The 25,970-nt window shown below is 34.5% G+C and overlaps 1 protein-coding gene across 5 annotated transcripts in view; it reads right to left on the reverse strand.

Moving 5' to 3' along the window:
- The window catches only part of NOVA1 (NOVA alternative splicing regulator 1), a 142,312-nt gene that overhangs the window by 108,591 nt on the left and 7,751 nt on the right, over positions 1-25,970 (reverse strand). Inside the window, exon 2 of one of the 5 annotated variants that reach the window (XM_088057469.1) lies at positions 23,254-23,330. The exons of the other annotated variants lie outside the window; for them this stretch is intronic. The gene's annotated coding sequence lies outside the window, so the exon portion shown is untranslated. The remainder of the gene's footprint in view (positions 1-23,253; positions 23,331-25,970) is intronic. 5 annotated transcript variants of the gene reach the window in all.

Raw genomic sequence — 25,970 nt, forward strand, 5'->3', positions numbered from 1 at the left:
AGTTACATATGTATCTTCCAGTGAAGGTTGTGTGTTTTAGTAGCTCCTGACAGGGTAAAGAAGAATTACTGACATTAAGTTTGCCTGGTATGTGGCAGATTTCATATATGATGACTTAAATAACCTACAAGCAGCACAATCTGTTTTACTTGAGATGTATTTTTTGTCATATAAATTTATCAAAGCATTTATATTTTGCTAACATATTCTGATTTTCACAGAGATTCTTTCACATACTACCCATTCAATCCTCCTGTTTGATCCTGCAGGAAAGACATCATGCTAAATTTAGGTTATTACAATCATTTCTATGGTAACAGATGGATGTGAAACACAGGATTATGACTTCACTGCACGACTCTGCAGAAAGAAGTCGGATGGTGGAGGAAGAAAGATCATATTCAAAATATCTGCAGCTGTAGCAGGGAAGCACACACAATCACTGAGAAATGGAACTGTCCTTTTTTTAAGAAATACATTATTTTTTCTTCAATATCGCAATAGGTAAATTTTCCCCTAAACAAATACCTTCAGCATGGACATTCTCCATAAGCGTTTTCTTTAAACCAGTATCTCTATTCTGGCATAATTAAGAGAAAAGAATGCTTTAAAATATAGGTTACATGCAATATTATAAATAGATAAGAATCTATTTAGAACCTCTAGAGGTTAAAATGCAGAAAAACTAAAAATATGAAATTCTAATAAAAATGCATTACATATAACAAGAAGGGCTAAAAGGGAGAGCATATTTCAGCTAATAGAAACCAGGAGAAACAGCATTTTTCATTTTTCTTGTTTTTTGCAGATGATAGTCTATGATGTATACAATGGCTACATGCAGGACATGCACATCAAACTATACTTAACTGAGGACTAGAAAAATCACTGAATTAATACAGCAGGTTATTGCTATTTTCTTTAGGGTTTAATCTTAAAATCCAAACAAGTTAGTTTACAGACACCAAAATATGGGTGTTATATTGTTATAAGCAATATTAACTACAAAAAGTAATCCTCAAGCACAGAGACTAAAAACAGCCACTCACAGCCTTAGAAATACTATAGGCCTATACAAAATTACTTATTAAATGGTGTCTGAAATATCTTCTATATTTAATCAGGACCCTTAATGATTCAGCAGTGAAAAGCTATTGTAAAAGGCAGAACTATATTTAGCACTTCTGGGTTAGCTGGACACAGATTACCCAAGTACAGAACAACCCTACAACTAATAATGGTTCCTAACTTAAATAATGATTACTGTCATAACATACTGAAAGCAGGCATTTGGCTATAAAGGCAATTTATTTAAATTTTGCTATTTAAAATTAGCAAATGCAATAGATGTTAAAGTGATTTTTATTTCTATCTTGCAGGAACCAGGTATTTACAATCAAAAAGAAATATCTTAATTTTGCTTCCCTAATTTAAGTTTGCTTGAAGCACCAGGTGAAATTTAATCCAAAAAAAATAATCTTTAATAAACATAAGTATATATATTGAAGTATTTAATCAGAATAAAAAAAAATAACACTGGATGCTGAATCTGAATACAGCTCAAGTATTCTTGCTTGTATTTGAGATTCTTAGGAACTACTAAAGTGATGACAAAATTCAACATTGAAGACTTTTCCTCACTGAAACACTTTAAGGGTTTTTTCTCTCAACTGGCAAACAGCTGCCAATTTTCACAAAACATGGGAGATCTTAAAAAAAAATTTAATATATCTTTAAAAAAATCCTGGTGGTTGAAATGAGCGAACAGGTCAGAAGGGACCAGAAAGGGCACACCACATTCTCATAAACCTCACTTGCCTAAGGAAAGTAGGCTTAACAAACAGCAACCAAACCCAAAAAAAACTTACTAAGAGCAGAAGGGAAATGTCTGACACAATTCTCCAAATTAGAAATTCAGGTCTTGGCTATCCCAGTATTCTCAAAGGATTCTATGAAAGACTGCAACACTAATAAAATTAGGACAGGAATGACCAAATAAAAACTGATATGGAAAACTTTTTCTTCTTAATTCAGACCACTAGACCATTTAAAACTTTGTTCTTTTTTTAATTTGCAATTAACCTAAATACATTTTAAATACTCCTTACCCCTATGGGAGGAAAAGTTCTCTTTATAAAAGATGTTACAGCATAAACCATTCATTTAAGAACTTAGAAAGAACACAAATCACTATTACTCCCTTTTAAGAACTTTCTGAAAACTTGTATTAAAAAAAGCCCGTATATTAAATGTTTGAAAATATCAAAGTTATTAAAAAGAAACATGTGTCTTTTGGGAGTAGGGCATGAGGTTAGGAGGGAGAAGGTTGCTCCTTTCTCATACGAGGGTACACCATGTTCCCCTCTGACACCTCCCTTTGCTCATTCTCAGAGCAGGACTTCTCTTAGTAAATTCTGACAACCCTTGACAAATGGTTTGAAGCAAACAGCTGAAGTGAGAATACACACTGAAGGTAGTAAACTAATGGTCTGACAAAATTACTCCTATTTTCCTGGCCATAAAGCTGGGTCATCCATCATGAAAACTGTGATGTAACTCAGAACTGAAACAGCAACATTTGAACAAGTGTTAGCATCTTTAGTATCTGCAACTGTACTTCTTCATTAAAAACACATTTAAAATCTAAAAACATCATCTGTTTTCAAAAAGAGACTCCAAGTACAATTATTCAACAATGGAATGTAAGCAGTGTCAACACTTTGAAGTCAAATTCATTCAGGCTTGCAACAAATGCTTGTTAGGAAGTTCAAAAAGTCTTCTGAACGATCAATTCACAAAAAAACACCAGTAAGATGTTTAGGTATTTTATTGTAAAGACTAAAGGGATCCAGGGGACTTTGCAAGGGTGAACTTGCCATCCACTAGCTTCTCTTCTGGGGTGGCAAATGACCAGTCTTGCAAGACAGTTAAAGATTTGGTCCTATCTCACCCAGGGCTTTGCCATTTTTATATAGATTTGGCAACACCCAGACTCCACACACAATCGGCCCATCTATAAAGGACATTTGACACACTAAGAAGCATTGAATTATCTGCAAAGAAAAAGTCAAGAAGCTGATGCTAGTAAAGAACAACTGGTTGAAACCAAAACAATTTTACTTTTTCAAAAGGAAAAAACTGATGAACAGTGAAATTAAAAGAATATTTAATGTTTGGGAATTTTTCAGTATTATTTAGAGTGTCTTAATAAGCAAGGAGCTGTCCTTACAAATACATACATGAGCTGAAAGGCAGGTCAAGGACACTGCATCGGCACAGGGCCAGGATAGAGAAGGTGCTAAACAGAGCAGACTACTCGATCTGATGACCAGAGAAAGAGACCTCTGCAAATCTGTATACCAGAATAGTCTTCACTGGATGGCTAAGTTTGCATTAGTACATGTGGTAAAAACCATCTACCAAAGCAAAGAATAAACTTCTATGCATAGAGATAGGCAGAAAATATTTAATATAAAGCCAAATAAGAGTTGAAACCTATTCAGCTCCCTACCTCTGTTTCCCATTTGGGTGCATCACAGCAGCCTAGACTAAAAGGGACTTCTGCAGTTACAAATACTGACTGCAACTGTTGAAATTCTACAAAGAGCTAAGAAGAATGTTTCAATAGGTACCAAAAAGTAATGTCTAGAGAGGTTATATTTTTTTCTAAGATAGGTATGCTTTTTCCAGTTATCTCCTCACTCCATATACATGCATACATACATATATATATACATATATATATTTGGGGGGGGGCAGTGTTTAAACAACTTGCTATGTTGGTTGTTCAGCATTTAGAGAATTTTTGAGTGTTTAATTTGGTAAATCACACAATTGTGATAAGAAAAATGTTTCTTGACTTGTTAATTATAATAGTAAAATTATAAACATCTAGCTGTCACTCTAGGAAAACCAGAGATATTTCAACGCATTACACTGCAAGTGATGAAAGGGACCAAGGCAGAGAAAGCTTAACAAAATTCTTTGATTTTACTAGAAAAGTCAACTTTCATTTAAAAAAAAATGTTATTTCACAGAATTTAAGTATAACTCAAATACTTCCCTGTAAATAATATCCTTGAGAAACTAATTTTATATGCATAGATGTTCAAAGCTGATTCTGCTGGAAGTTACATTAAACTTAATGTGGAAATAAGGTATTTCCTGAGCTACCCTCCTTAAACTTCATATCTTTTTGCCTTTCAGTAGTAATGATAATGCAAGAAGAGATCTATGGAGTTTGAGTTTAAAAAAAATATAAGTCCTTAAACAGCTAAACTCTACTTTTTAACAGATTAGGATTTAAATTACTGAGGATCAATTTTTTTTCAAATAACCACATTTAAACTCCTGAATAAAGTATGCTGGTCAAAAGAGCCTTTTTTATTTTAAGGGCATAGTAAAATATGAATAGCATTATACAAGTCATGGGGCAAGAGGGAAGACCAAGAAACCCAAAGCTAAAAGCTTTTCATTTTTGTGGTTCCAAAAGACTGCTATTGAGAAATGAACATATCCAGTTAACCAAAAATACAGATATCCTAAAACCACAGGTATTTACAGAAAACACATTTTAAGCCACATATTAAATGCTATTTCCCTAGGAAACTGTAAATTATAGTTAGTGGTACATTTAAATTTTAAAAGAAAACCAAATGCACACAAACAAGTCTGTCTCTGTGATCTCAGGAAGCCACAACTACCACAACCATTTTTCATCTGTTATTAAAGATAGCCTCCCTAGTATAAGAGATTTGTTTCACACACAAGCCAGATTTGTTTTGTCACAAACAATGTGGGAGAAACTCAATGTGGCATTTTTCTGCACAAGAGAAAACAAACGAACCAAAAACCCCAACACTCCCAGGGAAACAAAAGCATACATTTGTTTTCAATTTAATCTGAAGCATCTGAATAAAAGCTGGTGAATTTAGAAGTAGTAGGGTTCCTCAGTTTGTGGGAGAAAAAAAAAAAAAAAGAAATGGTACAAACCTCAAGCAACTATTCTCAAAATTTGTAGACTCATCAAGCTTCCTACAAATCACTTGATCATTTGATCAAAATTATCAAATAATAATAATCTAATTAATAAATTAAAATAATCTAAAATTCAACAATAATATTGATGTGTTTCATTTATAATTAAGATTGCCTAACACTTAATATGATTTATATGCCTCTGTCTTCACCTAGTTTTCAGTTTGCCAAAGCATTTGGATCTTTGCCTTCAGCTGGTTTGTTTTCTACTTCTTCCAAGTTTCAGCAAGTGAATCAGTGGTTTCCAATAGAATATGAAAAATGAGGTATTTTCCTCATATTATGTCTTAAATACTTTAGAAAATCTGTACGTACAAGTGTGAGATCTAGGCTTTTCACCAGCCCTCCCCCATCACACCTGCCTCCAAAATCAAAAGAAGTTAAATCAGAATTATCTGAACAACTTAAATTAGTCAAGCACGGAACTCAAAAGAAAAATTTACATGAAGAAGCCAGTGCTCTCTGCTCCCACACACTATTCTGACTGACGCTTTCTTGTACCTACTGAGTTGGTACCTTAAGTCATGTTTTTAAACATTTGTTGTATCTTCTCCTTCCATTCTTTTTCCTGGTAACTGAACAGTTGTGATAGCGACCAAAACCCAAGAGACAATGCAACTTGTACAGGATTCATTTCAGAGCGAAAGAACTAGATAACATAATCTGACTTTGTGAAGAACCCTGGTAAGGGAATGTGACTAACTTCAGTGCCTTAGGGGCCATGAAGAATTTCTCCATTCAGAAATGAACATTAACTTTGAAAAACTGATGCCTGAGAATGCTCTGGTACAATTCTAACAAATTCAGCTCAGGTAAACTTTTCACAGAGGGTCACTTCAGGCACTATTCACAAGCGTCCAGGTTTAAACAAAAGCAGTTTAACAGTCATGCAGCAAGTCAAGCAAACACAATGTTAACCATTCAGTAACAATATATGGATCTACAAAACAAAAGCAAATATCCTGAAAACAGTAATTCTACGCAAGTTCAAACCAGATATCCAAATTTTATATAAATTTTATATAAAATTCAGCACATCATTTCCTCTTCCCCCGCAAAAAATCCTAGAAACAGCACATCTTACACCTGAAGGATGCTGAAATAATTACTTATTTCCATTTTTGAGTACCTCCTGTGAAAATGAGAATCAGAAGAAAAACCACAAGCAATTGGCAGCATCCTATTCTGCTCAGGCTTTCCTAAATTATGAGTAACTAAAGAGTAGTGCAGGACAATGCTAACAAAACAAGATATTAACTCTACTCATTCAGTAAGTATGCATAGTCATGAATTACTTATAAGTAATTAAGTAAATACTACCAAAAGCATCACAAATAAATAGTTTTTTCCACATTTTTTCTTTATTGCCTTACTGCCAATGGTGCCATTCCTCCATTACCAGGAACTAGAAATTGAAAAGTAACAATTGGAATAAAACAAAAAATTCTACAATACAAAACTGAAAATTACCTCTATTCAACTCATAGAGTCTTTGAAAAACAATAATTAATAAAGGATGAGATGAGAATTCAGGGAAAACACATTTTTAGTTGGCAAGATTACATATCATTAAAAATAATCCTCATTAACACTAAATGTTTCTGTGGTTCTATTTCTTTTATTGCTAACTTTTGAATCTAGTCTGAGACACAGTTAGCTAAAACAGAATTGGCAATAAAAGGAATAGTATCTTGTATGTCAACTTTCTTCTGCTTGGAAAAAAGATTTCATTTTGCTTTGTAATTAAAAGTGATAATGACAACCAAGCACTTTTAAAATTATTGTCTCTGTTGCAAGAAGAAAGAAATTAAAAATTCAGAATTTATAAGTAATATTAGTATGTTTTCAATCAGAAGGGAAGGAAGTTCTGCATATAACAGACAATATACTTAAGGCAATCTCAATTGGGTGAGTTTGGACCTACTCTTGAAAATGAAAAAATATATAAAGCATTAAAAAATACATAGGATAGGACTCTTTTCATTTGAATTTGCATTTAATTGGGGATTTATTAATATTGTATTTATTTTATTAGATTTTAAAGGAGTTACCAAATGGTTTACAGATTCCAAACTGGTCTTTAAGCTGTTTATTTTAGGATATGACTACCAGAAAAGTAACAGCAAGTACTCTCCTCTACCACATTTAATCAAGGTCACTGTTGAAACACAAACATGCTGCATTCATGTGCTTCGAAAAAAAAAAAAAACAACTCAATGATATATTCTTCCCTTTCAGTCTGCTAGTAACACTGACTTGAAACACTGTTAACAGTCTGACATTCAAAAGGAATAAAACAGGTATGAGACAAATGGTTTTTCCTTCTTACTTAATCAACAGAAGACCTGAACCTGTACACTTAATCATATGCTTCATTATAAGACCTGTGTTTTAGAAGATCTAAAACATCTTCAGCCACAATTGGACCACCATTAAATTTTACACAGAACACTCATTATCTTGCACTTGTTCTGGTTCCAAAATGCCCTTGATTGAAATGTTTGTATTGAAAATAAGAATGCAAGAAGCACCATATTGAATGACACATACTATTCTGAAATTAAAAGGTCATCATTACAGAAAGATGTTTCCTCAGTGCATCTTCCCAGTGCTCATACTCTGCGTACAGCTACTACCATTGTGACCTTCCATGATCACATTAATGGGAATTGTTTTGGAATGTGGTTCCTTCTCTTCCACATCCAAATGTTTTACCAAATGGAAAGTGAAGAAAGGGGGGAAAGAGGAAAGCATGGGGACAAGCTGAAGCCAAAAAAGCTTCCCACTGCCCTAAATGTACTTACTGCATATGAAAATATATTACACAATGATAGCTCACTGGAAGTTGCAGTAAATGCCTGATAAGGAGGACAAGTTTCAATATTGCTGCTCTTTTTTTTATTTTCCAAAAGATATTTTATTTTTAATCCCACACTGCAAGTAAATTGACTGTTGTCAGAAAAATAGCGCCCCTAACATTTTCAATTCTGCTATTTGACCAAGACAAATTTATAAATGCCTTCAAGTCATCAACAGATATAATAGACTTCTGATGAGTTTGGAGAGTTTACACTAACAAAAAGCTACAGTAAGATGCAGAAAGCTACCAACACCACAGTACTCTAGAACATATTTATTAATATATGTCTGCAATGGATTCCTTAATTTTTTTTTCCTAAGTAATTTAAATGAGAAAAAAAAAATCTTGGCAGCAGGTACCCTGGTTGAATTTGAATTTTGAAAATTAGCTGTTTAATTGCATTCAGTTTTTTGTACAAATGTTCACAGCTTCTTCAGGAGATTTACTTTGTAAGTACAAAAATAAAAGTGTCTGGGATTCCCTAGACCCATGAGATCTGAATGTTTGGAACTTTTTTGGGTTTAATCTGTTGGTCTAGAATAATTTGCTTTATGGGGAACAACAACAATCAGTCTCCCCCTTAACACACACAGAAAAAAAGCAGACCTCTAGAGCAGTCTAGGCATGCCATATAGAATTATGCCTTATATAAAAAATCCTTAAAAATAAATAGATTTAAACACTTAAGATGTGATTTATCAGAAAATAAGGCAGATGATTTACCTATGACAACAAATTATCAAGTGCAAAACTTTCAAATAGCACATCTCTACTTAAAATCATGCACAAAAAACACAACGCAAAAGGAAATTCAGCCTACCGCCTGCATTTTACAACATATAGTTAGGATGGAGGAAATATACCTGCAATTCCTTTGAGCCTCTTAAAATCAGGTTTCACTCATGTTTTACCACAGCTACCTAAGAATTTTATCAGTTTTAAGATAACTGCTGTTTTTAAGCTAGCCATTACATTTGATTAATCTCTAACAAAAACACTTCTGACAAACTCTCTTTCCAAATATGCTACAAAGCCTATCATTTTTTTTTTTTTTTTTTTTAATTTGCAAGGACTTATGGGGACAGCATAGATCAAAATACCTTAGAATTTATATACACACACATGAGGAATTTTCCCTATTTTCTCCTTTTTTGAAATCACAAAGTAGACAAAATAAAGGAAATGAGCTATTAGGATATAACTTATGAGTGAGGTATCACTTCACTTATTTCCACTAATTTCATCAAGGATGATGACCATAATAAGCCTCAATGGATAATATCAAAGTTAGAAAAATGACTATGACAACCATTATTCCACAGTTTGACCAACTTTCTTCTCCACTTTGTATTTCCCTATAACAAACCCTTCTTTCCTCAAGTTTCATTTAGGTAAACAAAACTCTGGTTTACAGAACATGACTCTGCCAATAAACACATGGGATTACATCTTTTATGAAGCTATAAAAAGATGCTGTATTGGTAAATTGGTAAACTCATATTATTCCAGTTTTTAAAATTTGAATTGAATTTAGCTCAATACATTACTTATAAGTTGATGCCCCTTCATTTAGAACACCTATTTGACATTTTTGTTCCAAGTATTGTGAGATTTAGAACAAAAAGTGCATAAATGGGAACATTGTCCAAGTGGCTATCAGGAATGTTTGTCCATTCTCCCTTTTCTCAGTTACTTAAAAATAGTAAGTACACTTCTCTTATCAAACAGCAGAGAGAGGTCAGTCCCAATCATCTTGAAGTATTATTCAAAATGACCTTTTAAATTATTCTTTATTTATCTTTGTTTGTAACTTCTACGGTATTTTAGTCTTCCAGTTTACACTTGCATGAAGTTATGTAAATTAGAAAATGGGATATTAAAAAGTATTAGGTAAGTAGCAGATACTGATAAATGTTCTTGCACTGCAACACAAGAATCCTTACAGCTAATAGTCTGGGGTTTAGTCATATCAATTTTAATTTTCAAAGTAATGTTTGAAATAATTACTAAATTTTCAAACACCCTGAATGTGACAGATGGTCAAATTTAATTTACAACTGTTCATATCTATATATGAAAGAAAACAGTAACTGAGACCACTGAACTCAAAGCTGTCTTTCAAAGCAATAATAGAGAACACCAGTATAAACCCAATGCAGTACTGGTACTGAAGCATAAGCACTGCAGTATCATGATCAAACAGCGTCCCTTCTAGCAGCACCACATCAATACAGAGACAGTGCTTATGACAAGTAGATAATCTATCAGTGCCACTTCCAATTGGCAATGAAGTCCTTTCATATTTTCATGGAAGTACAGGATATTTTAGTAACAACATGCAGATTTGCTATATTTTTTTATACATCAGTTTTGCCTTAGTTTTTCAAAGGCCATCTTCTTATGCACACCATAAAAAGGCACAACTGTTCCTCATTTGTTTCTGAGCTAGCATAATTCATAACCAAAGTTAAAGTACAATTTTAGAATAAAATAATAAAATTATTCCACTGACTTTGCAAACTTCTTTTTATATCTATATAACTTTATAGATACCCCAAGAAACCTATTTGCCATGTAAAATTCCTTGCTCACTTGAATATTCAGGGCCTAAGCTAACTGAAGTTCATCATGTTCTGACCTAAATGACATGAGTTTTTCCTCTATTTATATAACCTTCTCCCTGCTCCTAAGTAAAGAGTTCTTCATGTCCAACTACATAAAATACATACTTAAATTATCAAAGTTTTTTCTGAAACAGATGCTTCAGAATTTCAAATTCAGAACCATTCTTTATTTGTAATTGAATCTAGGTGAAAAGCCCTTCAAACGTCCTCCTATGTTATATATACCTATAACACTATGGGAACAAAGTAGCAGGAGATAAGGGAGAAGGGAAGAGGGAAACATAAAAATGTAGTATGTCTATTACCAGAAAGTACTGTAGCTCCTTGTAGGAGATAATTGAAGATAGATTTACTTTTTAGAAATCAATCCAGTATAGCACTTGCATGAAAAATAAAGTTCACAGACCACTGAACAAGTACACACAAGCAGAAGAAGGAAAACTAGAGTATAAGATGCCCACCACTTCAGCTGAGGTGAAGCTCTCCACTTTGACTAGCAGCTACATTCTAGGAAGTAAATGAAACTATGGAATGATGAAGCAAAAATACTGGGTAAAAAGGATAAATAGAGTGTGTTAAATTGATAAGATTTCTAGAAAAACAGTACAGTTACAATATTTAAAGGTATTTCTCCTCCACATCAATCATCAATGAAAAATATGAGTTTCTTTTAAATGGAGTAAGGAGCTCTAGTTCTACATATTTTAAAGAACCATCTATCATAACTATCATTAAAAAAGCTTTTAAATTCAGGCAAGATTAAGTGACAGTCACAAAGCAATTTCACCCTTTTAGTATTTACATATCCTGATTTCTAATTTAAAACTAAAAATGAACATAACTGTTAAAAACACGTGTGCTACACATATATAGAGAGCAATTGGAAAGGTTTTATTAATGTTGCAGGTTCTTCAAAAAAAGAAAAAAACACTCCCCTAACTTCTAATTCCCAGACATAAATTCTCATGACAAAACTTATCAAACTCATTCTGTAAACTTTAATTTAGAAAAATGCATTATAGCAACACTATTTCATGTTTATAAATTTTCATGCAATGTCATACAAGTACACAGATGTGGTGTGTACATAAAACATATCACATTCCTATGTGAAGTTAATTCCAAAACTGTTTTTGTCTCCTAAACAATGGCTGGGGACATAACAACAGATTTTTGTTCTGCATTTCTATCTGGGACAGAATATGGGAATCTTATGGGTTCCTACATAATCAGTCAAGACGCAATAATCATCTTCAGGAAGCAGGAAGACATCAGGTTGTTGTCACAAATCTAAAATCCCCAATGCACATATTGTAGGGGGATCTTTGAACCATAAAATACTTTCAGCTGTAAAAACGGTATTAGCATCACTTGTGACAAAAATCTGTAAGAACTTAGAACTGCCAAACTGTTATACACAAAAGTATCTCTATTTAATGAGCCCTCAGTTACAAATAAAGTAGAACTCTGCAAGCAACATAATCTGAAAAGATTTTCATATAAATTTTATTACAAAAACCCTGTATTACCAAATCAGCACTTCTTGTTACTATTTCAATATGACTTTTGCTTCTCTTATTCAGCTATGCGCAGAAATTTACACAGCGATAAAGTACAACTATAGTCACTCAAAGTTTAAGCTGATCAAATCAAAGTTTAAGAAAAAAAAATTACTGATCTCTACAAAACAGTACCGTTAACAAAAGCTACTTCAGAACAAAACAGGTCTTTAATTTATTAAAGGTAAATAATTATTATATTTAAAATACTGAGCCAGTAAAAAAGCTAAACCGTTCCCTAGTCCTCAGCTTTAATGAAGAGATAGTCATCACAGGCCCTAAGCAATCAGAAACTTCCCTATATTCCATTTGTCCTTTCACAAAATATCCTGATGTTGATTTCTTGAGATTCCAATTTAGAAGTTGGTAACTTTTCACGAATCTTAAGCCAAGGAGTTTAGAGTGCAAGCAACTGAACATTGTTTTAATGAACTATTTGAAAGTGCTTTCTCCTTGCAGTTCCATTTTCTCGTCCCTTTTCTAGAAACCATCCTTATTCAGGCAAACTCTGTGATTTTCAGAGTGAACCACATCAAAAACATAACCATTGTGAATAAGAAAGAAAAACCAAAGATATGGAAATGACAAAGTCATAGCAGAACTCAAGAACAAAGAGGTAAGCATATATATGTGTGCCTGCTACGTACACATGGGCACATATATCTCTCAAATGACCTAATTTTTACATTTGCACAGGCATGCAATGCCCATTCAAAACAAAAAGTTCTGTCCCTTTTATGTAACAATTACTATGCACGCTACTCAAAGTTTTATTTTGCAACTTCCTCAGACTGAGCTAGAGAAAGAACTATTTCATCCCATGAAAGTATTATCAAATGGGACCAGATTTTCAGAGTTAAAAAAACCCAATACTTTGACTTCTCGCCTGCCTTTGCAAAGGCACTGCAACAAATCGAAACACATCTCCCCTCACACTCAAAGTTGCCGAGGCTGTGGCAACAGTAGTACCACAGGAACAATCACCCAGAGGCTGTAAATTAGCTATGACAAATGACAGTAAAAGACCCAAAGGAGGCAAAACTCTTACACTTGTGGTCTGTAAGCACACCTCTCCTCAGCGATATGTTCATGCACAACTCAGGTAGCATTTAATTACAAGACTAAAAGACCATTTCCACAGCCTTTTCATCTTCAACAGAGGTTAACAATAGGAAATTGGACATCTAAAGCCCTTCAACTACTTGAGTTTAAGTTTCACTGTTCCAGTTTAGGCTGGGGAGGGTGGAGACAATTGGTCACCTTTTCCACAGGCAAATATTTATCATAATTAGTAATATTCATTGCAATTAGAAAACCACAAACTGAAACACAGAAAGGAAACCAGCTTTAAAATGGCTGAGGAGCATACAGAACATGAATAAAAATATAACCACAATATCATGCAAATTAGTAGAAAGTAAGGTTGGTTTAAAGATAATGGTGAACAGTCTAGAATGCCATGCTTAATTTCAACACAGTTTTCGTTACCAATCAAACTGATGTTCAACTCACACATTATTCATTTATGAACTTCATCAGATATTCATGTGACACCACACTTGGAGTCACTTGACTCTTAAATCAGAACTTCTCAAAGCTAAAAAGTTACTTTAATAGTTTTTTGGTGGTTTTTTTGTGCAAGGAACCACACGTTTCATGAAAAAAGGCTGAGTGAGCAGCAAATCCCAATACTAATGAAGCTCTGCAATTTCCAAAGTTCCTGTCTGTCTTTAAAAGGTCTTTCATAGACTGAGGTTATGAATGATAGCTACCTGCAATCAGCTGGAATTGGACTTAATGACCCAAGAGTATGACTGCATGAGTATCATGTTCTGTTAATAGTTCTGTCAAAAATGACTGCAATTCTTTTCATTAACTAAATTTCATTTTCTTATGAAGGAAAAAAAGTGTCCCCTTGGCTTTGCTATCAAAGCCTGCCCACTAGCTTGTTTGAATAGTTTCATACAAACAGGCATTAAGCTTATAGGCCACATTTTCCTTTGTCACCCTTATCCTTTTTTATTTAGGACAGCCCTTCAGTGAGTAAAGAAGTTTCAGACCTTTTCCACTTTGTTTCTCTTGTGGAGGAGTTTGGAACTGGCAGCATCACCTCAATTTTGGGGCAGGTGGAAGGCATTAAAAGGGTAATGATTATGAGATTTTATGGGTTTGTCTGGAAGGACAACAGAGAAATGGAGTCCCTAAACCATGAAGCCCATTCCACACGTATTTTCTAACATTTCACTTGAATTTCTTTCCCAAATGATCTCTCACTGTTGCTTTTGATACTATGTTCCTTTTGTGTACTCAGCCTAGAACCACACCAACAATGTCTATAGTAGAAAACGGATGCAGTCCTAATCGGCACCAAAAGCTATAAATTCAATTATTTTTTGCAACTCTTAGTAGTGTTTGCTGGTACATAAAGACAAACTTGAGTGAAGTTGTGGGTGTGTCTCTCACCCTCCTTTACATTTTTAGAAAGGCAAAATATTTGCACTACACAAAAAGATTAATAATGCTTGTGGTGAGCTTTATCCTGTCTAGCAGGCAAGTCCACAAAGCTGCTCACCCACACCCCTTCCCCAGCAGAATGGGGGAAGAAAATACTAAGAGCAAGCCAAGAAAAGTCATGGGTCAAGATAAAAATATTATAGGAAGTAAAGGAAAATAGGAAGAAAATAAAAAGCCCACAGAAAAGGCAGGAAAGGACTTGGGGTAGCTGGCCAACAGCCAGCTGAACATGAGGCTGTGTGTGCCCAGGTGACCAGGAAGACCAATGTCATCCTGGCTTGCAACAGCAGGGCCAGGGAAGCGATCATGTCCCTGTGCTCAGCACTTGGTGAGGCCACACCTCAAATCCCCTGCTCAGCTTTGGGCCCCTCACTACATGAAAGGCACTGAGGGGATGTCCTTCCAGAGGAGGACAACAGAGCTGGTGAAGGGTCTGGAGCAAAGTCTCACAAACAACAGCTGAAGGAGCTGGGGGTGTTTAGCCTGGAGAAGAAGCTGCTCAGGGGAGGCCTTACAGCTCTCTGCGGTACTGCCTGAAAGCAGGCTGTAGCCAGGTGGGAACTGGCCTCTTCTCCCAGGCAATCAGTGACACCATAAGAGGAAATGGCCTCAAGGTACACCCAGGGAGGTTTAGATTAGGTATCTGGAAAAAATTCTTCACAGAAAGGGTGTAAAGCATCAGAATGGACTGCTCAGAGGGGTGGTGGAGTCACCCTCCCTCAGAGGGTTCAAAAATGGCACTTTAGGACACGGCTCGATATCCCAAAGGCTTGATGGTGAACATGACCACCATGTGGGAAAACTAGTGGGAAAACAGCTGGATTTCAGTATTTTTCAACCTTTCTGATTCTGTGATTCAAAGGCAATCACCGGTGTCCTTGGGCAGACAGTTTCCCAGCTACTCTCTGAGCAAACTGCTAGCTGAACACTCCATTTAATTTGCTTTTCTTTTGCTAGGACTATATGGCACGGAGTAGTTTGAGACAGTTCAGGTTATCCACCTGGCAACTTCTTTTTGCACACCCAGTCTTCTCACTAGAGAGGTGGGCAGAGTCAGAAACAGAGCAGGCCCTGCCACTGTGCAAACGGTGTTCGGCAAGAGTTAAAAGATGAGTGTACTGTCAACACTTTTTGGTCACAACTCTATAACCTGCCACCATACAAGCTGCTATGAAAAAGAAAATTTAACTCCATCTCAGACATAACCAGTTGTACTCAAAATCTTGCCTTCTTCCCTTGACTTTTCATGACCAGTGATTTCTATTCAGCTACAGTGTGGATTCCACAGCTATGTGGATTTTAACCATTGTCAATAATTCTCAAGCACGTAGGGTTAACAATATTTTTTACCCTAACAAAAAGTGGGGGAGAAAAAAACCCAAAAAAACTATATGGAAAAAACAGACCTTCCTTCTTTCCTCACTACATATATTTCATCAAGCAAAAAATGTGACCATCCATCAATACCAATTATATCTTTAAGAAAATCCTGGAATTCTGAAGTAGTTAGAGACACCTAAAATATTATGAGGAACATACACTAGTCAAAGATTCCATTAAAAATACAGCAGCTTATAACTGTTATAATTTATCAGAAACAGGTTTTTGCAGAGAAAAATGTCTGCCATCATTACCTACAGGGTCATCAGAGGGAATGAGTATAACAGAATTAACAGCTCTCAGCTGTAAAATTACTAATTCCAGTAATACAGTACATTAAACATGCCATTTGAGATATATGCCAACTTAAACTACCACATATGGCATACTATCTAATTATCACAGTTTGTGTTTTCATATGCAGAGCTGTTCTAGTTTTTAAACAATGTGTCAAAATGCAGTTTTTTTCTGAAAATAGAAAATGCTATCTTTTTATAATACTAGTAGGTCAATATTGCAATTTTACTATGCACAAAAAAAATTTAAATTTTGAAAAAAAATTAAAAGAAAAAAAATACATTGGAACAAGACTCTGATGTTTTAGAATTGCTCTTAACTTTCCTAATATTAAAATATTTGGGTGTAAAATTAATTTTAAATTTTTAAGAACATGTTTTTCAAAAAGGGTGTTTTCAATTTTTTTTCTTGCTTTCAAGTCTTTAATTCACCTATTGACACACTAAGTCTTAACTGACAATAAACAAACAAGACAATCAAGTTAGTCATTCTCCCCATTTTGCATGTGAATAAAAAATACTGTGAAATAGCACGTGTACAGGCATCAGTTGCAGTGAAGACAGACATCACTTGTGTTCCTTCTTTATGTGCAATTTGACCTCACTCACAACAATTGCTAGTGCAGAATCATACATTCTAATTGCAGTTTAGTACAAATCATGCCCTAAAATATTTGATTTCAGACTCCCCAGCTGGTGCTTCATGTCACTTCAGCTGTTCAGAGGGATTTTTTTTTTAATGATTCTTTGCGCAAATAAGCAAAGAGCTCACGCATAATTACCATGAAACGTTATATAATCTTAATCTCTCCTTTTCCAACTCAAACAGGACCATGTATTTTTAGACAATAAAAATCAAAATGTACTAACAGCTAGCACCTTAATAGACAAATAAATATGTAGCAGCCATTCAAAATACTTTTGTTTCTTGTCCAAGAGTAAAAAAATAAAGATACGCCACTCAGTCATCAAATGCCTCTTCCACTGCTTCCCTTGGTCCTCACAAATTGTAGGTGGTGCATTTGTTAATTTCAGCAGAAAGCAGATAATACCTTTGAACATACTGTCTTAGTCCAAAAAACACAGATTGCATCACAAACACAAGAGTAATTGTAGATAGAAGATTTTAATTAAAAGTGCCTCCACATTTTTTTCCAGTTTGAAATGAGCATAAAGTCTTGAACCTGGAATTACCTTTACTAAAGGTCTGCATTAAGCTCAAATTTAAACATATGCAAAAAATAATTTTAAATTATTTTCTGAAATAATTCAAAAGGCATTAGAATCTGAACACCAAAATACATTTTAGGTTTCCATTTTCAATAAAAAAATAAGGGCAATATGATTAAAAGAATAAAGACTTGTGTAAACAAATGTACTACCCAGAATATGGGAAAACCTTAAGTATTTAAATTTTCTTAATGAAAATTTGGAAAGTGAATACACTTGATTTCTTCCACACATAATTCAAGTCTTCCCCAAGAAAAAGTCCAAATAATCCTTCTAAAAGATGAGTCAAAACACTTTTTGTAATAATAACCAAAAATAGGGCAATTTGACTTCATGATTACTATTTTTAAGCCAAAATGCAAATATATCCTTATTTTTAGAAAGCTTTTCTGTGCCTTTTAGCATTTCACATTAAAACTTTACAGAATCCTTCCCACTAATTGTTTAGATAATTTTTGATAATTCATCCAGTTCCATCCTTCTTCATAAATTTTGATTTATACCTTTCAAAGCTAAAATCAAATAAGTACATCAAAATAAATGACGAAAATTAGTACTTGTAGCAAGAGCAATTATTTGCAAATGGAAGGAGATTTTAGAAAATGTTTAGTTTGAAGGGGATTTGTAACTGAATCTGGATGAGATCTAGCACTTCTTTTAAAATGGATCTTTTAGCAAGACTGGCATATATTAACATAAAGCCAGTATTTTCCTATATGGAATTACTGAACAGACTTATAAATATATTAAAAAGCCAGTCTATGCATAAAGATCAGAAAACCAGGCCATTTTTAAGCAAAGAAGAAGACAATTCCAAAAAATTATTGATACACCAAATTTTTATCACTTGCTCTCCTTTTGACATTAGTAAAGGATTACATATCTGCATTAAAATTTCAAAGGAAGTTTTAAAACAGTGTCGTTTTTCTTGCAAAGGGACCATGAACCAAAAGAAATACTACAAAACTCTTAGTCCAAAAGGGGAAAATATTTGGTAAGTTCATACTGGTAATCTGTATAATATATCTATTTTTGATAAATATTTAAATATCTATTTACAAGTGGAAAGGCACCCTACATTACCTTACCAAAACACATGTATTACTCCTGTGCCTGTCATTTAATTGACTAAAATAAAATTGAATGTAGGAAGAAAAACATCGCCAAATACAGATTCAAACACCTCTAGCCAGCTGAGAAAAGTTCAATTACAATTGTTTGCAAGCCTAGAAAATGGTGAGAACACAACCCTTCTCAGGGGAGAACGCAGCAGTAAATCTTAACTACCATAAATGAGCACCAGGGGAAAAAAAACAGAACAAAAAAACCAAAACAAAACATCCTTCTGCTAGAAAGAGAAATACAGAAGCCTTTTACCAAAAGACCTAAACTAAAATCATATATATAATTATTATTTTTTCTAAATACACTTCTAATAATCTACCCCTATGTTTAAACACACTACTTCAGGACTATGCAGACTGGAGGTGTATTCCACCTTGCATAAATTCAATACTTACCTGAATTTAATGTTTGTATACAGAAACTGCTGGTATTATTACTGCCTTTGTACAAGTGTCTCCACTTACTCTTGTGGGAGGCAGCAGCAAATAGGAAAGAAATTATAATTTTCAGTCCTCATGCTTAAGAGACAAAAAAAAATAAAAATATTTCTTTTTGCTTAAGGTACTAGAAATTCAGCAGTGGAAAAATGGAAGAACTGTACTTGCAGAACTGCAGAAATGCTCACCTCTAGGGGAATATTTGACCTCAAGCAAAACAAAGAATAGGAAACAATTCATCAGGTTTTGATTGTATCCAAACATCTTCACCCTACCTGAAAACTGGAAGTTTTACTTATCTGAATTCATCAGTGATGGTTTTAATGGTGGAATTCCTATTCCAAAGAGCACATATAAAAGCAGACGTTAAAAAGATTAATGTTAAAATGCTTATGAAATAAACTACTCATTTTTCAGCATGTAGACGTGCTGAACTAGTACTGAGATCCAGAATCCAAAAGATTTGTAGTGGGAAAACTTGGAGTTGTAAAAATAACTCGAAGACTAAAAATTGAAATTGAATACTTATTCAGATAATCACTTCCCCAAATAAGCAGCATACAGATATGGATTACATATATATCTTTAACTATCTTCAGCACTCTAGCATGGCCCATCCAGCAAGACTCCTCAATTTCCCCAATGGGAGAGGGAAAACATTGGGAATGTCCCACATTTTGAAGCAGACAACACAAGTTAACTGCTAACTCTTCTAACTTTCTATATTTCTAACTAGGAGAAACATCTATACAGGAATCCAATATAAAATCCTTCTTTTGCTTTTGAGCAAAGGAGAAAGAAATAGGGGAAATTATAACCCCCTTAAAATCCAGTATGCAAACGCTCTGTGAAAACTACTGCACTCTAAAGGGATTAACGCAACAAAAATCTTCTTAAAGCAGAGTGAAACTTTTGAAATTATTCAATGTGGAGTGATAAAATCTCAAATTTTCTGAGGTATGCTGGTTTTTCTCGCTACATAGAGACTTACCTATGAGGATTCCAGAATACCTATGGATACACTTGTTTCCTTTCAAACTGACATGAATCACAAAGTATGCCATCATTCTCCCTTGGTTTGCCAATGAACTGCATTGCAATTTGACAGATAATTACTAGCAGCACTATTTCCTCCAAATCAGCATTGCAACATCACACCTCTTTCTAGACCTACTGAAGTAGGTCATCCTAAAAATACAAAATTTGTATTAGTTCCTGAAATACTTGTAGTTTTAAGCACACTTTACTGGAATATCAAGTGGCCATCATCAGGTTATCTGCACCTCCCAAGTAACCATCGCTTGCAATATGAAAACCTTGTAGCATAAAACCCATCCTACAAATACACACTAATTTACACCAAAACTCCTGTATGCTTTCTTAGAATCCTTAACAGGAAGAATCCACCCAAATCAAGACATTTGGATGCTTATAAGTACCCAGAGCATTAAGAACACCCACTCTGAAGTGCTATGCATTAATATTTCACAGAAAAAATAAATCCTTGCATTATCTTAGGAGCTCATCTAATTACATGCATATTTTTAAGGAAATGTTCATCAGGTCTTACAAGCAGTTGAAATACTGCAACCCTTAGCAAATTGTTGTAATCACTTCTGAAATTTTGTACTGGGAGAAACAAGACAGAACTAGCCATCCTAGTAAAAAGCAAAATTCTTAGCAATAAACAACAAAAGCATTCAGACAACAAATACAACGTTGTCAAACTTTACAAGCAGAGACTTCTTTACAAAAGTAAACACAAAGAATTTTGCATGAGATCAAACTTCACATGTTCCTGGACTAGTCAACATGGAAAGTAGAGTAGTCCTTTACACATCATACAATTCCATTGAAAAATACACAAAGTGAATAAATAAAGAGAAGCTTCTTTTTTCCTCATTCCGAGCATATTCATGTGTGTTGGAAAAGACAAATATCAAGGTACTTCTTTTGCAATTAGGGATTACTAACTTTTGTGTCCTTATGTCTGCAGTTATGAAAGCAGAAAGTGCTAAGCTAATAAAGTGTGAAGGACAGAACTGAAGTACTGAACATCACAACTAACATTCTTTCAACTAGTAATTACTACCAGACAAAAGAGCTGTTGGAAAAGATAATATAGAAACAATAGAATCTTCTTGTTCCTAATCAACAAAGCACCATTAAAAAACTGGAATAAAAATAAACTAGTTAGAAATGTCTTGCTTAATTCAAACAACAACCTTGTTATCACTATCCATTCCATGTCTCCTAGACTAGAGGGTATAAAACATTTGCATAAACTGAAGGGGGTTTGTTTTCCAAAGGTACAGGAAACCTAATGGGAGGCTAGCCATTTATTTGATTTTCTTCCATCAAGAGCATGCAAGATTAAAGTTCTGAGACCAGCAATTGCACATATTTCTACATACACTCAAAATATTTTTAACACTCTGACTTAAAATCAGAGGAATTATTTTTTCCTTCTAAATCCTAGCTATTCATGGAAAGAACCATCTTTCTAGCTATGAATCAATAAATTAAAAAAAAAAAAATTATTAATAATTCATTCACAATATATCATGTTGACACTTACTAGAACAGCTAGTCATAGATGTAGATCCATACAGAACTTGCAAATGTTATAAAATTATAAAGTATGTGTTTTATTCTTGTTAAAAGTAGTGCAAATACTAGATGAGCACTTGGCATCACCAACATTAAAAAAAACCACAAAACCATATATCCCTAAAAAAGACTCTTTGTAATATTAACACTTATTCTTTTTTTCTCTTTTTTTTTTTCTTGAATATTTTGCTATGCTGGAAATTATACGTTATTTGATGAAGACTAATCTCAACAAAAAACTGGCATACTTTGATGTACTGCAGTGCTCAGTAAAAGAATCAGAAATTAGGAAATTATGTACGTATAAGGAATTCCTGGGAAATACAAATTTTACTTTAGATTGACAGAGTCGCCAAGTGTTCACCTAATAGCGTAAGTAGAAGACATACAAAGAATGAAGTGTGCACACACATGCAAGGCAGAAAACAAACCCCATACATGTTCTACATCTAACACTTGCAACAAATCATTTTTTTAAAGCTTTAATGCATCCAGTAGCAGCGTTTCATTGCAGACCTTTGAAAAATCAGCACAGACAGAATGCTGGAAGACCCTCTCTTGTTCCACAGAAGTTTTCTTCAAATTCAGGTCATAACTCCACTAAAAAGCCACCTACTTCCTTATTATTTTTGGTGTTCCTCAAGAAAATTGTTGGTAGACTGCCAGATTACAATAAAACGTAAGTATTCTATAGCTCCAGCTCGATACCACTGCCAAAACAGCATCCGTGGCAGCACCTGAATTGCTGCTGCTGCTGGTACTACTTGTACCATACACTACCCTACCTGCACTCTGGCATTTCCTAACACCAGATTACAGATGGGGACAAAATGTAAACCACTGTTAGGTCAAGCTAAAACACTGGCATATGGCCCAACTGGTCATTTTTTCCCCCTTCCCTCACAGCCATGACATTTCATAGCCTAACTGTTTTGGAATACACTCTGCTAATAGTTTTAATTTCGTAAGTACACTGGATACTCAACAAAGCCAACTGAATGGACACATGCCATTTCCTACTTTTCCAGTGCATGACCTAATATAAACATTTTCAATAACTCATTTTATAAAAACAACAACTCCACCATTGTATATTAAGTTAAATATTTGTAATTTTTCATGTAAAATTTGAAAGCCAGAATTTAGAACACACTAGGAAGATGATAAATTGCTGCTGCATGTGATTATCTGGTTCTCTACAAAGAATTTTTTTCCCCATATTGCCAATGAAGAATCTAAATAGGACTAAAGTCACTACTTGAGACTGTAAAAAAATACAAACAAATCTTCCAAGACCTTTGGAGGTGTGCACTATGGTTCTTGATTCAAGCAAACAGGTGCCACTCTATTAAGTGGGGGAAAATAGTACAAATGTGTGAAGCTCTTTATGTGGGAAATTACAAGAGAGTTAAATGGCACTGAGCAAGGCACAAAAAGTGCTTTTAAAATAGAAACAAGGGAACATGCAGAGAACCTCAGTATCTAATTTAATTAATGATTGAGAATGCAAAGGCTCCAACTGGTGAAACATTAGCAGCAGCCATGAATTTCACTGTAGTTCTGTATAACAAGTAATCTTACCTGAGTGATTCTCAAAAAAATGTCAACACATCGATTGTATTTTTCATCTGATCCTGTCAATGCTGAGATGACAGGCCCTGCAGGATGCAGTGAGAGATCAACGATGAAAAACAGATGCTTAGTCTTTTCAAAATCAAAACGTACAAGACCAGGTAAATACGAAATTTTGTCCAAGATTCATACTTTATATCCAACAAATGCTAATGTCAGATAACCACTTTCATATACATAAGTTGGCAAGAGTATCTTAGACTTACAAGGGATCTGACCCCAGGTCAATCATACCACCAATGTTTAATTTTAAACCTGGTCCCCAACACACTGTTCTTTCAAGTGCTATCTGGTCACATAGCCAGTTATTCACATCACCTACATCAACCCATGTTCTCCAGCCTTTCACAAAGGAGACTTAATTTTGTCCATCAATTATGCAGAACACTTAAACCTTACAGCAAATTACTGCAATTCAGAAGTCAAGAAGAACAATAACTAGCTCAAGCAAAGACTGATAAATTCATACTCAAAGGCTACAAAAGCATGCTAGCATGTTAGAGTTGGGAGCTGACTTCCATAGACATGTCTCCAAAGACTGCCTTAAACTGACATTTCAATCAGATCAGTTAAGTTCTTGCAAAGGAATTGTAGTACTTGGCTATTATCTAGAGCAGCACACCTAATATTAAGCAAACTTCAGTAAGATTCAACCATAATTATCTAAATGTAAAAGGGAAAACTAGCTCATATGGATGGAATGGAATTCAGATCTTGTGATTTTTTATATTAATATATTTAATGTGTCTATCAAATATAGGGAAAATTTAAGGCAGAGTATTCTGACAATTCTTTCTCTATTTTTAATCAAAATACAAGCAATGTAGTTGATCTTTATAGTGCCATGAATAATCACAAGTTGGGATAGAGAAACCCCTGAAATCAAAACAAAAATAGGATGGAATAGAGCTACCCAAATCTGTACTGGAACACTTACAAGATCTCAAGGTTATAGTACAGTTTGATATTTCCTCTGGGGGAAGGAAAATTACCCTCAATACGAGGGTGAATAGCAAGGAACCTGCTATTTTCCTAAATCTATGTGATGCAGTCACAGTGAAGACAGTCATATATCTACAGTAAATTAAAAACCTTGCACATGCACAGCACACTAATTGATTCCATTCAGCAGCACCAAATTCCAGCTCTCCATGTTTCCATGCTACTAGAAGTCCTTAACCACAAGACTGGGCTAAATAAAACAAGCACTAAGCATTCCCACTACAGAACATACTATACTACACCAGAAATTCATACCAGACACAGTATAACTCTTTTAATTTACAGACAATAGTTGTTGTCAAAATAAGCAGAAATATTTTTTTAAATCCATTATAACCACATGGCATTTCAAAAACATGTGCATCAGCTTCATTACTCAACAGATAGATTTGATAAACAAGAAAAACATATTACAGTTTTAGATTGAAGCACATTAAGAATTTTATGCTAGTGTCAAACAAATCCAATTAGGAAATCAAAAGGCCTACCTAGAAACGTGGCCATGAATAAGAGTCAGAAAAGCAGCCTTCCAACTTCTAATATGCATTGAGTTTTATACCATGACACTGCAGCCTCTGAGGGTCAGATTAATTAAGATCAACAGCAGCTGCAGTGCAACGTGAGAAGCACACGGCCACAGCTCTCACCAGTCCAGCCCAATTACCTGCAGCATTCCAGCACGGGACAACTGACAACCACGATACTCCTCACCGAGTCAGTAACTCCCACTGGCCTACTGATACTTGTTAAGAAACAAACTAAATCCGAAGATGGACTGGACGGCTGACTGCACTGCTGCAAGGTGCAACAGCGAGACTCCGAGGTATTCGCCAGTCAAATTTTTATGGTTGTTGCTTAACTTCATGTGAGAGCTGTGTCCAAAGACAGAAACGTGATAGCAACAAGGTACAGAAATGTGATAGTAACAAGGTGCAAACTTCTTCCCCAGCCACTCCATGCTCCATTTCTGGAGACCAGTCTGATGAATTCACTAAATCTAAGGTCTTCTTCCCTGGCCAAAAAGCTACTGATCGCTGACAAAATAAATTCTCTAGTCAACCACTGAGGACAATATCTAAGCTAATGAAATTAATTAAAGAACAAACGAGATCAAAGAGTATTTGAAAAAGACATTGCTTGTTACAGGTTGCATCCATTAAGAAAAGGGAGAAGAGGAAAATGAGATTCAGACATTCACTGTTTATATTTTTAAAGTATTATCTCTAACACCTATTCTCTACCAAGAATCCATTAAAACTTGGATCTATCTACAAAAAGCTATTGAATTATTGTATGGAAATTTTAAACTTCATGAAAGGGGAAAACTTAAGTCTTATATTGTTTTTTTTTTAATGAATAATTGCTTTACAGAAATCCTGACTTTATAAAAAAATAATGCTGCTACTAGAAGCACCTTCATCTACATAAGCTTTCTAACCTACTGAAAATACTTTGGTTTTCAATTATATTGAAACCTAGGTAAAAGCAATCTCAGTGAAGATGTTGAAACATTAAAATACGGCATTTCCCTCATAACAGCTGTCCTCACTCTATTCTTTATTTTGACAACAAAGTTAGTTGTTAGCCTGTGTCATTTATTAAAGTTAGACTAACCATTCCAAATCTGTCAGAAGTGCTTATAATCCTTTCTATACAAGACAAAG

This window comes from Pseudopodoces humilis, chromosome 7 (assembly GCF_049639895.1).
Source record: "Pseudopodoces humilis isolate 2021_Gansu_Grassland_sample_001 chromosome 7, ASM4963989v1, whole genome shotgun sequence".
Lineage (NCBI taxonomy): Eukaryota > Metazoa > Chordata > Aves > Passeriformes > Paridae > Pseudopodoces > Pseudopodoces humilis.